The 16,688-nt window shown below is 39.5% G+C and overlaps 1 protein-coding gene and 1 non-coding gene across 3 annotated transcripts in view; both read left to right on the forward strand.

Annotated features, from left to right (window-relative positions):
* Gtf2f2 (general transcription factor IIF subunit 2) overlaps window positions 1-16,688 on the forward strand; it is a 134,719-nt gene that overhangs the window by 44,613 nt on the left and 73,418 nt on the right. The gene's annotated exons all lie outside the window — the stretch shown is intronic.
* On the forward strand, window positions 9,913-10,049 carry LOC128108089 (small nucleolar RNA SNORA5). The gene has a single exon (XR_008217305.1). It is a non-coding gene; the product is annotated as a small nucleolar RNA SNORA5 (small nucleolar RNA).

Genomic DNA, 16,688 nt, shown 5'->3' on the forward strand with positions numbered 1-16,688 from the left:
CTGGCCAGGGAGAAACGTTAGTGGTGAGCCAGGGGATAATGAAAGCCTGCTGTGTTTGAAGAGAACTGCAGCTGAGGTCTGTTCTGGTTGGCGTTTTAAAAGCACATGTGTATCAGTGCTTGCCTGGATCCTTTCTTACAGATATACTCACTAGCTGTTCCAACAGATGCATGCTGGTATCTTCTTCAACCCTTCCTTCTGAAGCCTTTCTTGAGAATGTTTTAGGGATGGAAGGAAGTACAGTCATCTCTTTTGATAGACGAAAACCTTTCCCACCCAGGGTAGTTTTACAGCTTCGGTATCTTACATATGACCCTAGGATTTAATGGCTGTGGTGATGTAGTAGATTTTTCCTTACTGTGTAACTTGTTCCATACTGTAATTTGACCATTTATTCAGATGAATACCTATACTGTTGAACAAAGGGAAAACGTGGTTTAGAGCAGTTTTCACTGCTTTCTCTGCTGTGTCTTGGTGAACACTGATGTTTCTTGTATGCACAAAAGGACAGGCTCCTGTGGTTTGGGACTGGCATAAATGATGTCTGTGCCCACCCTTGCATGTCCCTTGGTTCTAGTATTTCTATGTACCTGGGCCAATTTCTACATTGTGGCATCTCTGTCTCTGCCTGAGAGAGCTGTTTCTTCTGCCAGCCAGCCTGCCCACAGGGAGGGATGGACAGAGTGCAAAACTACTATAACTCTTAACCCTATGGACAGCCTGTCAGTCTAACCTGCAAAGAATTAGTGGGAGTAAATGCTATTCCATTAACCCCAAGTTGGGATACTCTGAGAGTGTATCTTATGCTGCCTTCCAGAGTTCTGCCGCTGGATTAAGCAACAGTTTCTACAGTGGGTTCAGCTAGCACTGATTTTCTAGACTAGTCTCTCCATTGACTTCTTTTGTTCCTTTTCCCCAGTCTCTCCAGTGTTTTGGGACAGTCACCTGTAGCTAGAGTTTTCCTGCCTGGCCCACAGTCAGGACAAATCTCTGTCACCCACCAGTCCCACAGCCGCTCAGACCCAACCAAGTAAACACAGAGACTTATATTGCTTACAAACTGTATGGCCGTACCAGGCTTCTTGCTAACTGTTCTTATAGCTTAAATTAATCCATTTCTATAAATCTATACCTTGCCACATGGCTCGTGGCTTACTGGCATCTTCACATGCTGTTTGTCATGGTGGCGGCTGGCAATGTCTCTTCCCACCTTCCTGTTCTCTCAGTTCTCCTCTCTGTTAGTCCTGCCTATACTTCCTGCCTGGCCACTCGCCAATCAGTGTTTTATTTTTTGACCAATCAGAGCATTTAACATATAGACTATTCCACAGCAGTCACCTCCACCTCCCTCACAAGTACACTGCCCAACATTTCAAACTGTGTTACAGTTGGCTTCTGGAGGGATCAAGACAAGACTTGGAGCATGTGTGTATGCGTTGGCTGGTTCTCTTTCTCTCCCCTCTCCTCACTTCCCCCTTCTTCCCGTGTGTGTGTGGGGGGGGGAGAGTCAGAAGACAACTTGTTAGAGAGCCACTTCTCCCCTTCTGCATGTGGGTTCTTGGGATGGAACTGGGTCACCAGGTGATGAGTGCCTTCCTGGCTAAGCCATCTCCAGCACTACTTTGATGAGCTGGCCTCAAGTCCACAGGGATCCTCCTGCCTCTGCCTCCCAAGTGCTGGGATTAAAGATGTGTGCCACCTCACCCAACTTCTACTTTGAGTTTTAATTCATAGGTCCACCATTGCATTTTCTAGACTCATACTTTACATATCTCTAGAAACTTTGTCTCCCCTCTAATGTACACTACTTTTCACATTTTTAAGCACGGGTTTTACGTAGATACAGGTATTGTCTAGAAATAGTATAATACTTCAGCTTCAGAAACACTGTGTATTAAGACAGACCAGAGAGTGCTAACAACATATATTTTCCTTTTCTTTTTAAGTAAATAAGAAATGAGTTAGTTCTTTGAGATACATAGGCTGGTAAATTTATCATTTAATTTGGGGCTCCAATTAATTTTTCTTTCTCTAACTTAAAACTTTTAATATTTTTCTTCTGACATGACTTAGTAAGTGAAAGCACTTGTGAAAGTGAATGTCAGTTGAATCAGTGATGCAGGTAATTTATTTGAATTACTTTTGAGGAGTTTTTTTCTTCTTGAAATGAAATCATTTCCACCAAATGACATTTTTCTACGCTAATGAGGTGCTTTGTACATGGGATATTTCCCCCTTGCAACTGCCTTTTTGAGTGAATTATATTCTAATAGATTCTGTAGCTTTGAAGTTGTTATTTCAGAAGGCTGCGGAATATAGAGAGAGATTCTAAATACATGACAGCCTGGAGTTGGTATTCCCAAACTCATCTGAGAGACTCGTTTTGAGACTAGAATGACAGCTTATGGGAGAAAAATAAAAAGGTGAGAATAAAGGGATTGGCTAGCCTGAAAACTAAGTATTTTGAAGAGACCTGACTCCTGTTGTCCAGGGGTTTGACTATAGAAGATGATGGGAAAGGAAGTTTAGTGGAAGCAAAAGAGAAGGGAACAAACCAACCAACCAACCCAGCAGAGTTCTATTGGGTGAAGGAGAAAAGTGTCTGTGAGCGTCCAGCACCTCAGTGCTTCACACCAGCAAGTAAAGCCTCTTGCATACTGAAGTGGCATTTCCAACGGGTGAGAGCGTGAGGAACTTGACCATGCCAGAGTGAAGGATATGTAAGGAGGATGAGATGGAGGGCTAGAGGTCACATCCAGGAGTTAGTCGAGCTGCTCTGCCTCCTAAGGAAAATGGTGCTTCTGAAGACTGTGAAGTCTCTGAAAAGGCATGGGGAGTGCAGAAGATTGGTGCTTTACAGTTAGGAGGTTGGTGCTCTGGTCTCAACATCTCCAAATACTGAGACGTGCTACTGGAGTAAAGGTTGGGGAGAAGAGAGAAACAACATTCAGCACTTGATTCCACCATGGTTTGGGGCTACCACTTTCATATAAAAGACCATTCCAGTGTCATTCTGAAGTTAATTGTTACACAGCTACAGATATCATCCTGTATAATATATAGTTCATCTTGTTTCTTCTGAAGATTGAGGAATGTTTCTCACATTTGTGGGAAAAGTGTCTGTCCAAAGGCAACCATTGTCTTTGTTCATTCTAATGGATAGTCTGTTTTACAGGATTCTGTCTTGGCTTCTATCAGGCAGTGCACAGTACCTCAGTTACCTTATCTCTGGATATTTGTGATTCTAAAATTGTTTTAAATGCTTTTGTAAAAATGTCTACATTTATGATGATTGTTTCTAGTTACTCTTCAGTGGAAACAATAGCTTTATTAATAACTCAGTTTAGGTCCTTCCAGTTGTAATTACTTGTCTTCATTGGAGCTAATTTTAGTTGGTATGTTGAGATTTTGTCTGACTGACTACTGATTAGGCTTACTTGGCTCTAGGGATAGTTTATAAATAGTTTATAAGAGAGAGTGCCTGAGCTGACCTACTCTGGTGATCGGATGGCCGAACACCCTAACTGTCATGACTGAACCCTCATCCAGTGACTGATGGAAGCAGAGGCAGAGATCCATGGCCAGGCCCCAGGTGGAACTCCAGGAGTCCAATCGACGAGAGAGAGTAGGGATCATATGATCAAGAGATATCGAGACCATGATTGGAAAAAGTACAGAGACAACTAGCCAAACTAGCGGGAACACATGAACTGTGAACCAATAGCTGAGGACCCCCCAACTGGACCAGGCCTTCTGGATAAGTGAGACAGTTGTTTAGCTTGAACTGTTTGGGAGGCCCCCAGGCAATGAGACCAGGGCCTGTCCTTAGTGCATGAGCCGGCTTTTTGGAACCTAGGGCCTATGCTGAGACACTTTGCTCAGCCTTGGTGCTTGGAGGAGGGGCTTGGATCTGCCTCAACTGAATGTGCCAGGCTCTGCTGACTCCCCAGGTGAGACCTTGTTTTGGAGGAGGTGGGAATGGGGGGTGGGTTGGGGTGGGTGGGAGGAGGGAGGACAGGGGAATCCGTGACTGATATGTAAAACGATAGAAAATCTCTTAATAAAAAGAAAAGAAAAAAAATAAGTAGTAAGAATCATTTTCGATGAGCTTCATGTCGAACCAGATCATATATAAGTGGTAAGACTTTCATTCTAAAGAACTCTGCTTTGTTGTGATGGCTACTGAAGTGCTATGTAAGCTTTTCAGCAGTCAGATTTATGTGAAAATCGTTGTCTATATCATTTCTGTAGAAACATAGGTATCTTTCTTGTAAAACTAGTTTCATAGTACTGTTAATATTTTGTAAGCTTGCCACGTGTGGTTATATTTTTTTACATAGAAAATTTAAATACAGAATAGAGGATATTTATAAACTCTCCATATTCTGCCATTACCTTTACACACTAATGATAAATGGCTCATTCATTGTTAATGGTTTACCTCTTTCATATCTGCCTTATCTGGATTTTGTGAGAGCAAATCTGGGTTCTATCTCTCACCTTGTAGTAATCACTCTAGTTTCGGGTTCTCAGGGATTCTCCTCCCCAAGCCATTCCAAAGAGTGATATTTAGGGATAATTAGCTCTAGAGTGAAAGCTTCCTGACTTTGAATTTCTCAGTTTTTCATAATCCCAATCTTACCTATAGGTCAGTTTGACATTATTTAGTGGTTATAAAGAAAAGGTATATTTGCATTGTGTTACTTTTTCTAGTGTAATTTTATTGAACAGTTGTAGCTGGAGTTATCTCCAGTCCCGCCCTGGCTGGCAGTCACTCAGACCCAAATAAACACACAGATGCTTATATTATTTAAACTGTTTGGCCTAATGGCTCAGGCTTCTCGCTATCTAGATCTTACATCTTAAGTTAACCCATTTCTTATTAATCTATAAGTTGCCACATGGCTCGTGGCTTACCGGTATCTTAACATCTTCTTATGGTGGTGGCTGGCAGTATCTCTTTGACTCAACCTTCCACTTCCCAGCATTCTCCTCCTCTTTGTCCCACCTACACTATCCTTCCTGCCTGACTACTGGCCAATCAGTGTTTTATTTATCAATCAATCATAGCAATGTATATTTATAACGTACAGGACATCCCACAGCAAACAGTAATTCACATTTCACTCTTACAGGGTACAATTTGCTAGTTTTCGTGTATTTACAGTGGTACACCTGTCACAACATCCCATTTTGGACCATTTTCATCTTATTAAAAACAATATCATTAGCAGTCACCCCTTAACTGTCTGTACTGAAGTTATCCACTCTGGAAACTTTGTACAGGTAGAATCACAGTATTTGGTCTTTTGTGATTGGCACTGTGTTAATTACTCTTTTGTTGCTGTGATAGAATACCATGACCAAAAGCAACTTAAGGAAGTGTTCATTTTGGCTTATGGTCCCAGAGGAAAAGAATCCTTCACTAGCTCCTGGACATGGAAAGCTTTTGGGATTTATCTTTGATACCTTACAGTTTCAATAGGGTAGTTTTTGTATGTGAATAGATTGCTCCTCTAAGCTGCCCCGTAGGAATCATTGAGCGTCGTGCCTGTTGATTGCTGTTTTTCTTCAATCACAAGACATTTTCAGACATCGCTTTAAGTGTCGTCTCTGCTCTCTACTTTTCATTGTCCCTCTGAAATCCTGACGGAACAAATGTCTTAAACATATGCTCAGTTGTTTCATTATGTCTTCTGCATATCCTAATTTTTTTTTTTTTGCTTTTCCCCCATGCTATATACTCAGCAAAATTTATTGTTTCATATTCTAGCTTTACTGAATGATTTTTTTAACTTACGTCTAGCCAGGTATTAAACATATCCAATGATGTTTAAATTCTGTCTATTGTGTTTTTAGAGTTTCTAGATGTCTTAGCTGATTACTACTGTGTTCCTCACAACATAGTTATTTCATAGTCTGTATTTGAGAATTCTAATCTCTGACATCAGAGTTCTTTCCTCCAGACAGGACTTGCCTTACTTCCACCAGCCACTTGAGATCATTACCAGTTCTTATCACCGTTTCAGCAGTTTATTGTTGGGTAAGAAAACACACCAAAATGGAGCTTAAAATAAATGATGTAACATTCCCATGGATGTGTGGGTATCTGATTAGGCTGGGAGGTCTGTGAGTTGGTCACACATCTGCACCCAGCTGTGAGTTGGCTACAGTGCTGCTTTTGACTTCCTCACTCACAGTCAGGTTCAGTGTTGCAGGGGTACCTTGGTCCTCCTCCGTGCTCTGCAGTACTTTCTCAGTGTTGAGTGTCTAACCCAACATCTGTGTCTGGCATCATAGGGTGGGTAGGGTTTTTCAGCTGCAGTTGATTAGTTTCATCTAGTCACAGGGCCAGCCCAATTCCAGAAGGAAATAATCCCCCACTTCTTTCTCTCACTTTCTTCCTTTCTGGGTTTTCCCCTTTTGTGTGTGGCTGCAGATTATTTATTGTAATCCCGTCTCATTTTTATTATTCAAAACCCTGGGAAATTCAACAACTAATTGTCCTGTTGTCTTAGTGCCTGTGAATTTGGGGAGTAGAGCAGAGCAGTTGTACTTGGAATTCGCAGGCATTTTCCTGGGAAATTATATCTAAGTTGTATCACGCATAGAATGTGTTGAATTTAGTCCAGTATAGGTTTGGTGCACATAAGTGTTTATTATTCTGTGTTTTTCTGAAGTTTAAAATTTTAAAACTAAAACAGAGGAAAATGCTCTAAGGGAATTCATTAAATTATTTTGTTTAGCAAATAATTATTTTCTAAATTCATACCAAATTGATTTTTTAATCCAGGCCCTTCAAGAAGCAGGCATTAAGCAAGATGAGATTCATTGTGCAGGAATTTCTTAGGAAAGTGGATTGACCTCACTTTTTTTTCTTGCTTTACATTTGTTTGTTTGTTTATTTGGTGTGTGTGTGTGTGTGTGTGTGTGTGTGTGTGTGTGTGTGTGTGTGTGAATTCATGTGTGTGGATGTGGGGGTGGAGCTGTGTATGTGTGCACGTGGAGACCAGAGGTCAATACTGGGTGTCTTCCTTATACCTGTCCTCCTCGGTTTTTAAAGACAAGGTCTCTCACTGAGCTGAGAACTGGCCAGTTCCACAGGGATTTCTCTGCCTTGCCATCCCTGGCCTTACACGGGCATGCTGCTGGGTATGGCTTGGTACATGTGTCCTGCAGACTTGAACTTAGGTTCTAATGCTTGCTATCCCCACTGAGCTGTCTCTTCAGCCCTGGAAGGAATTATTATTTTGACCATAATCTTCAGAGACAGCCTACCACAGGCACCTGCAGCCACACAAAGAAGCTTAACCATTCTTTGTTATGCCATAAAATTGAAGCTAGGTAAGCATTCATATTACTGTGAGACTTGACATCCACATAGTTGAATGCGCACACACACACACACACACACATACATACACACACACACACACACACACACACACACACACACACACACACACACCTTTTGCTCTGCAAGCAGAATTACAGCTGGTCATAAATATTTTTTCCCAAGCTGTCTGTTTGTTGAAGAATTGCCTGGCTTACTGAACCATACTGATTTTTTTCTTTTCTCATACTTACTTTTTTTAAAAATTTATTTATTTATTTATTGCTGTTAAAATCCAGTTTTAAATATGTATATTTTTTTCTTAGTTATGAGCTCTGATCTAATTTGGTCTGTATTATTTAGAACATATAAAATGATTGTTTTTATTTTCTCAAGTTTCGTTTCAAATGGACTGTACCGTTAATTATTTCTACAGGTTTCTTATACTTGGCAGCTCTCATAAATTATTCTGTTGCTTTAATTAATTTTTGTCTCTTAGTGCTTTCTTTAGGAGTTGATTTGAAGGAGTCTTGATTTTTTTTTTTTTTGCTGCATACTACATAGAGAGAAAGAGAGAATATGAATGAATGAATGAGTCAATGAATTGTCAGACTGCTTGTCCTTATCACACATAGCCATCAAACCCCAAGGTCATAAACCATGGAATCTGTTGTCTTCACACATCTCCTTCTCTCCTCACTGGCTGCCCTAATGAAGGGAGAGTTACTTATTTCAGCTAGTGGCAGCTTGAAATTTATTGGCCTATTCACAGTAGCTTTCTTAGTTTCTATTCTTATAGGTGTGACAAAATAGTCTTAACAAAATCAATTTAAAGAAGAAAGGATTTATTTTAGTTGATAGTTCACTGTGGATACTCCATCATAGTGAGGAAGTCAAGACAGCAAAAGCCTGAGCAGCTGGTTACATCAAATCCACAGTCAGGAACCAGAGAGTGATAAATGCATGCTGCTGCTCTGTTACCTTTCTCCATTTGCACAGTCCAGGACCCCAGCCAGGAAATGATGCCACCCACGGTGGCCAGTTCTTCCCACCTCAATACAATGAAAATAATGCTCTGCAGGTACAGCCAGGGACCCATCTCTCAGATGATTTTAGATTCTGTCAAGTGGACAATAAACACTAACCATCAGACAATAAATCAGAGTGAAAAAACTTAGTTAAGAATTTTTGACTTGGGGATTGTCTGAATGAATAATAATGCTTCAAATGTGTCTATTACTCATATGTGGCCATTTTTTCCCTAATGCTCTTAAAAACAATTATTAGGTGGACTGCTTTACTTCTGAATTATATTGCAGGTAAATACTGTTTCAGAAATGGAGTTGGGGTGGAGGTAAGAAACAGCATTCTACTTTTTAAAGGGGAGGGAGAGAATGTAGGTAGGGAGAGTGTCTATTGTAGAGAGTGGGCTGTAGAGAGAGAGAAGCTGACTGCTGCATCAGAACTTCGTTACTCACTGGCATCTGCATTGGCTTGCTCTTTGCTAGACTTCAGTTTCACCATCTGTAAACTGAAGGTAGAATTAGCAAGTATTAACCAAAGTGCATGGTAGGAGTTCATGAAGAGTAGATGTAAGTAGCATTTTCTCCTACTTTTCAGAATTCTTTTGTTTTCATATTTATCACCGTACGTTATTCTTCTACATATGTAATAGTAGCCCATGGTGATGTAGGCTAGAATTTTCGACAGGCAAGAGCCTTGGGCTGTGAAGACAATTTTAAATAAGTGTCTATTGTAGCTGTTTTTAAAACATGGGCCTAAAAAATGAATTTCTGCTGGACGGTGGTGGCACACACCTTTAATCCCAGCACTCAGGAGGCAGAGGCAGGCGGATCTCTGTGAGTTCGAGGCCAGCCTGGTCTACAGAGCCAGATCCAGGACAGGCACCAAAGCTACACAGAGAAACCCTTAAAAAATTTTTTTTCTTTGGAACGTTTTAAATTACAACAAAATGTAATAGTGATCTACTGTTATTTGTAAGGGAAGGGTGTGTGATCAGTTGGCACTGTCATTGTCCTGAGATTGATCAGAACGAGCCTGCTAAGTCTCCCCCTTGAGCCCTTCAGAATGACAGCATTGTTCAGTCTTTATTGTGCCTTGGTTATTAATAATTCAAGGTGACTAGAAACGAAAGGTGCCCAGGTCTAGGCCATACCCCAGCTTTTATTGGTCTTTGCTCCTGCCTTCCATTTCTTAGTTTTCCTAATTTTAAGATGCTTTCTGTTTCTAGTTGTCTCTTTACATGCATTTTTCTATTTGGGCCTTCAAATGATTTAAAGATACTTGTCTTTTGGGTGGCTTTAAAATAAGGCTTTTAAAATAACAATAGTTTTATTTATAAATAATGACTGTATGTTTAGGAGTAACTTAACAGAATCCACTAACCTGTAGATGAGTGGGTGATTCCTTTAATGCATTAAGTCTTAAACCCATTCCAACCATTGTTTTTTAGATAACCCCTCTACCCCCATCCTCTGCCCCTTTCCCCTCACCTTTTCCCCTTCCCTCCCCTACTCCCTTTCTCTCCTTTGCCTGCATTTTGAAAAACACTGCCTGGTTGCAGTCAAGTCAAATTCAGCTTCCATCCTTTTATGGTGGGAGCTGACCCAGAAGGCTGTCACAGCAAAGCTCTGCTGCTCATGGTCCCTGTGTCCTCTGCACTGGGACCTAGGGATAAGGTTGGCTGCAGACAAAACAAAGCACTACCTGGTGCCAGCAAGATGGCTGCCAAGCCTAAAGATCTGAGTTCAGTCCCCGGGACCTACATGATAGAAGGACTGACTCATATACACATGCACTCATATGCAAATAAAAATGAATTAATTAAAAAGCCTATGTAGATTTTAGCATCAGTGCCCTTGTATTTTATATGTGCAAAATCTAGATGTCTCTGTTCTTGATGTTTCTGTTGACATGTTATTGGATGCCTAATTGTTTGAATCACTTACTACAATTGATTGATTTGGAAAACTGGAGCTAACCGCGCAGGCCGCTAGGGACCGCATGGATGCCCCACTGTGCTGCCCCTTGGCACCTTGTCTGTAGAGGCAGCCCTCAGTGCAGCTTTTTCTGTGCCTTCTGTGCTGTTTCTCGCCCTTACTAGTTCAGTGTTTGCATTCAGTATTCTTTATTCTTTACGGAGTGCTGTGAAACTGCATTCAAAGTGCTTTATGAAGGATTTTTTAAAAATCCTTGATACTGTAAGGATACAGAATTGTATCCCCTTTCCTCTACCTCAGTAATTCTCCTCTACCACAAAATGGAGGCATTACATGAAATTTACTGTATCTCCGATCTGTAGTAGTGCTCTTGGCTTTACTTGGCACATACCTTTTCCTCCCTTTGATGAAAGGTATTCTTCTCACATTCCGTGAAGGAATTTTTAATTGAGTTTTAATTAAGTTGTTTCTTCTCAACTTAATCCAGAGATGATTCTGTGTATAAATGGAAAAATTTGCCTGCCTTGCAATGGTTTCTTTCCTTTCGTGGCTAGACTTACTATTTTCAGAGGTTTTTGTTTTTAAGATTTATTAATGAATTTCTTGCTTGCATATATGTCTGTGTGCCACATGCACACTTGGTGCCTGCCAAGGTCAGAAGAGGATATTAGATCCCTTGGAACTAGAGTTATAGATGATTGTGAGCCACCATGTGGGTGGTGGGAATTGAACCCATAATCTTCTGCAAGAGCATCATGTACTCTTAACCACTTAGCCATCTCTCCAGCCTTTTAAGGTTTTGTTGTTGTTGTTGTGCGTGCTTGCGTGCGTGTGTTTGTGCGAGCGCCCATGGAGGTCAGAAGAGAAGAGAAGGCTAAATTCCCTGGAGCTGGAATTACATGTGGTTGGAAGATACCTGCTGTGAGTACTGGGAGTTGAACTCTGGTCCTGTGCAGGAGTAGCAAAGCACTGTGACTGCTGAGCCATCTCTCCAACCCCTGGTTAGACTTCTCATCCTGCCTAGTCTCTCTTCCTTCTGCAGTCGTGGCCCCAATCGGAAGTGGATTCTTTGCCTTCATTTGTCTTTCAGGATACTTACCAAGGCAAACTGAATTCCTATTATAAAAGCTAAGGCCTGACCTGATCTAGTGAACAGAGGTCCTGACCTTCCTCCAGTGTTGTCTTGACATTTGCAAGCCTCGTGTTCTTGGTCAGGTTTCTCACGCAGTTCTTCGTGACTAGTCTGAAGGCAGTATTGTGGAGTGACTAAGAACTTGGTGCTTAAAGGTTGCTTGCCAGCTGTAGGACTGGACAAGTTGTCTTCGTCTATGGGTCTCTGTTTCTTCTGTAAAATAAGAGTGCTGAAGCCTTTGACTACTTCAGATTGAATGGACTGACCAGCATCTCAAGGCATCAGTGACTTCCGATACATTTCCCCACTCTGATGGATGGAATTCTAAGATGACAAGTCCTCTCTCCCCTGCTTCGGTCATCAGCTGCCTCTTGCGATTGTTGGCTTGTAGCTTCTGTTCTCATGGTTTCTAGCATGAGTGCTGTACTTAACCATCATGTCTGACTCTTGTTAGTAAAATAGAGGCAAGAGGAAGAAGGCAGAGGACTCAGCAGCCTTTCTCCTCTTTAAGGAGCATATTGCAAGTCATCTATGCCTATATGCCATCAGTAAAAACATGAGGCCATGGCCAACCTATAGAGCCTCCCAACCCTAGAGCAGCAGGAAATATAGGTTTAACCTAGTTCAGTTAGATTCCTAGCAGAGGACGAGAAGATGGTTCTGGGAAGTAATGAGCAGTCTCTTCCTTAGCTTTGGAGACTGTCATGTTCAGTACTTTGAAAAACACAATGCTTATGTGAAAAAATGGAAAAGGAAGTTTGGTTGTTTGGGACAGAAAGTTGCAGCATGTTTAATACACTTTAAAATCCTTTGTACATGGTGATTCTTATGGGAGTTTTAATTTTTGACATTAGTATGCACATTTTAGGAAGACTATTAACACATACTTGTCAGTTTTTGTAAGGCTTATTATTTATTTGTTTGTTTATGTAGATGAATACTTTATTTGTAATACAGAATAAGGCATCAGAACCCATAATAGGTTGTTGTGAGCCCCATGTGGGTGCTGGGAATTGAACTCGGTCCCTCTGGGAGAGCAGCCAGTGTTCTTAACCCCTGAGCTTATCTCTCCAGCCCCATATTTGTCAGTTTTAAGGAATAAAAACTTATGCTCTTAAGTGATTATACATATTTGTCTTTTAAGGAAAAGTTGGTATTTACTGTCTTTTATAAAGAATCAAATTATAATGACATATATTGCAAAAGGGGTATATGAAAAATTATTCAATTCCAGTGGAATTGCAAGGTTGCATTTCTTTTGAATTAAAATTACTTTTATTATTATATTTTTTAAAATAAACACAAACATAAATATTAACAATTTTTGTCACATTAATAAGCTAAATATTTTTCTGAAATTGTTTTGTCTGCAAAACAGCTCTTTAACCTCTTTGCTTTTTTTTTTTTTTTTTTTTCTAAAAAGTGCTGGAAAAGTATAGTTTAATATGTTACCCACTTGCTAAAGAATACCAAAAAAAAAAAATGCTTGCCTTGGGAGCAAAAAAGACAATGCTTAAATATTTACTGCTGTGCCTAATACTGCACCTCCTACTTTTCCTGACTTGTTTGGATTAATTCACATGCTTTCCCCAGAAGAGCGATCTTTTATAATGTAATGTGCTCTGTACCCCATACTGCCATGATACTTGAAACAACCAGACATGACCTCTGCAGGAGTGAGTGAGGTGGTCATGGTTCTCTTGTTGGAAAACCATTAGCTTCTGAGGGGTTTTAACTTTTTGCAGGATTGGTAATTCCTACTTGGGTTTTGAAATCCTCAACTCCCTTTTCTACCTTGAACTTATCATGAAAAAGCTGCTGTTTAATATACTTATTTTAACAAAATAAGAGTCTAGAGAGGTGATGCAGGAGTTAAGAACACTTGTTGTTGGTTGTTTTTCACTCTTTTACTCTTTGCTCTTTTGGAGGACCTGCCACCCAACTCCCAGCTAAATCACACAGAGGCTTGGCTTATTGCTAGCCAGCTTTTCCTAACTTAAATTATCCCATCTACCTTTTGCCTCTGGGCTTTTACCTTTCTCTATTTCTGTATATCCTTCTTATTCCGTGTCTGGCTGTGGCTGGGTGGCTGGGTAGCTGTCCCCTTCGTTTCTTGTTCCTTGATCTTTTCTTGCTTCCTGATCTTCCTCCTATTTATTCTCTCTGCCTGCCAGCCCCACCTATCCTTTCTCCTAGGCAGGAGCCATTCAGCTCTTTATTAGACCGATCAGGTATTTTAGACAAACAAAGTATCACAGCTTCACAGAGTTAAACAAATGCAACATAAAAGAATGCAACAGGTCTTTGCATCATTAAAACAAATGTTCCCTAGCATAAACAAATGTAACACATCTTAAAATTCTACAACAAACACTTCCTTCCAGAGGAATCCAAGTCAGGGAGCCCACAACCACCTGTGACTGTAGCTCCAGAGGATTTGACATGCCTTTCTGGCTTCTGTCGGTGCATGCATACACACACATACACACACACACTCAGCATTCACTCTCACTGACACATGTACATATAAGTAAAACTATAATACAACTTTTAAAAATAAAATGAATTAAAAGTAATTGTGCTTGAGTTTTTAAAATTCTGTCCTGTGGTTGAAGAGACAGTGTGGTACCAAACAGTTAGTTGGTGTTGGTAGCATAGTGATAAGTGTACATTTCTTCCAGAATGAACATTAGGAATGACTTTATTTCATACATAAATAGCCTTTGAGTTTGACAATACATAGTAGCCATTGTCTACTGCCAAAGCTGTACATAGCAGTTTGCTGTTTCAACACCAACTCTTAGTGACTTTTATTTCTTTTATACACACTAATGCTTTTGTTCTGCAAGCAGTATAGTAGAATCTCCCTTTTCTTACTCATTAAGTACATTCTGCCAACACTCAGGTCATCTTATACTCAGATTCCAGAATTTTTATTGAGACTCAAAGGGGGAAGGAAATACAACTGGAGACCAAAATGACATTTTAATGTGTCCTGGTTTTCAAGGTCACTGAATTTTATATACTAATCTCAGTGTGGTGTTTTCAGGTTGTATTGTAACAGGCACACATTTCATAAATTCCTGTGGTTGTGTTTTCTGTTTTGTTGTTTTGTAAGCTATCCCTACTAACTTTTTAAACTACTTTACAGCATGTTAACTATAATTAATAATGTACACTTTAAAGTGTTTTCACAACAAAAAGATATGTGAGGCAGTATATATATTAATTAGTTCCATTAGCCATTCCACAGTTCTCACATACTTCAATACACTGTGTTATATACCATATATATTTTTTGTCCACTAAAAATATAAGAATTCATTTCAAAATATTCACATATATATGTAAAAAATACAGAGAAAATCAAAATGGGTTTGTCAAAATGTAAGATCACAGTATCTTCAGTCATAACTTAATTTTTAAAAGAGTCATTAAATGACATACCTAAAGTGAATGCAAAATCATTTAGTTATTTGTAAAACTAAATTAAATGATGAAAGATTCAAATTCAAGGAAGTATTGAAATTAAAATTAGTTATTCAGCATTTCTTAAGAATTCTAAAAAAAGAGTTAATGAACATCTGTTATAAGGAAGCAAAATCAATGGAGTGTAATTAAGAATAAATCAGTAGGCTAGCTCAATTTCATACTTTAATATAGAAGAATTTGTGCTTAGTATCCTAGAGGATATTAATCAAAATTACTTGTATAAAGTTGAACCTAGCATCAAAAAGAAATTTTAAGAAACTAAGTAGATTTTTGTAGGTAATTATTAAAATTGTTTTGATATGTGACCAGATGTACTAGGGTCCTGCACTGGAAAAATCTGTCATGGTGTTGTAAAAGAATACAGTAGAGTTGCCTCATTCTTTGATATCTAATAGACTTCCCTTTTTGTTTTTGCCATTCTTTAATGTCTAATTCAGTACTTCACATACATAATGCCTCAGTTACACACACACACACACACACACACACACACACACACACACACACACACACACACACACACACACACCCTACAGTCAGTGCTGGAGATCAAACCCAGGGCCTTGCTTATGCTAGGCAAGCCCTCTGCCAGAGTCATCCTCAGCCCAAGATATACACATTTAACGTGGCAGAGGAGTTTAGTTAAATATAGATAACATAATAGTATGCAAGATACATTTAATTGACTTGTTTGATAGAAACACTTTAACCAATTATGTGTTTTTGTCAAGAAAAGATGAATATTGTTACCTCTCACAGATTATTTCAGGTAAATTCAGATTTTATCTTAGATGTATCTGTGCCCACAAGTACTTATTTATTACTTTCCCCTTGTGTTTGTTGACATAGCAAATGGATTTTAATAATAGCTTTAACAAAATATGATTAGGAAGCCAGCTACAGAAGAAGTCGTGTGTTTCGGAGCTGTACACATACATTCTCTGAGTTACAAGCTGTGTTGGATGGTCCGTGTTACATCTCTGCTTACGAGCATGATCGTTATGACTCAGACACTAATTTTAACCTCAGCCAATACCTTTGCATTGTGAGGTATTTGCTCATAACTCATTAAATAGGCATAGCTTTTAGATTGCTTTATCATCTGCATTGTTCCCACTGAATTTAAAAATGTTAATAAGATAATGCTAACTTCTTTTGTTGTAAATTTTTATATAGGGCTAGAAAGATAGTCTGAAGGAAAAAATTTTTTTTTAATTCTTCTGTTTATTTTACATCCCGGCCACAGCCTCTCTCCCATCCTCTCCTCCCAGTTCCTCTTCCCCATCTCCTCCCACCCCCAATCCCCCTCCTCTTCCGTCTTCATCCAGGAATCGTGTGTGTTTTTAATAATAAAATGAAGTCTCTTTTTCCTATATTTTTGTCTTAATATATTTCACTTCTTTGCATAAGCAAACATACGTTTATTAATAAAGTTCTGTGTTCCATTTATGTCTGAATAGAAAGCCTAACTTAGCAACTCTGCCTTCTCCATGGCTGATATTTGTGATTAGGAAGATGCCCTTGCACTGGCTAAGATTATAAGTGCTTTGCCTGGAAGTCCGTGAAGTAGAGGCATTTACACAGCTTACCATTGAAACTTCATCGCGAGGACAGTAAAAGTTTGAAAGGAGTAAGGATGGACTTACTCTCCTCTAAAATAGTTTGTAGAAGTTAATAGAATATGATTCCAGAACTCTGGAGGATTTCATTTTAGCATATTTTGCTCACAACGTAAGAAAAATATTTTTCATAATACAGTTAATGTGGGTTC

This window comes from Peromyscus californicus, unplaced genomic scaffold, assembly GCF_007827085.1.
Source record: "Peromyscus californicus insignis strain IS unplaced genomic scaffold, ASM782708v3 Scaffold_12__1_contigs__length_115047231, whole genome shotgun sequence".
Taxonomy (NCBI): Eukaryota; Metazoa; Chordata; class Mammalia; order Rodentia; family Cricetidae; genus Peromyscus; species Peromyscus californicus.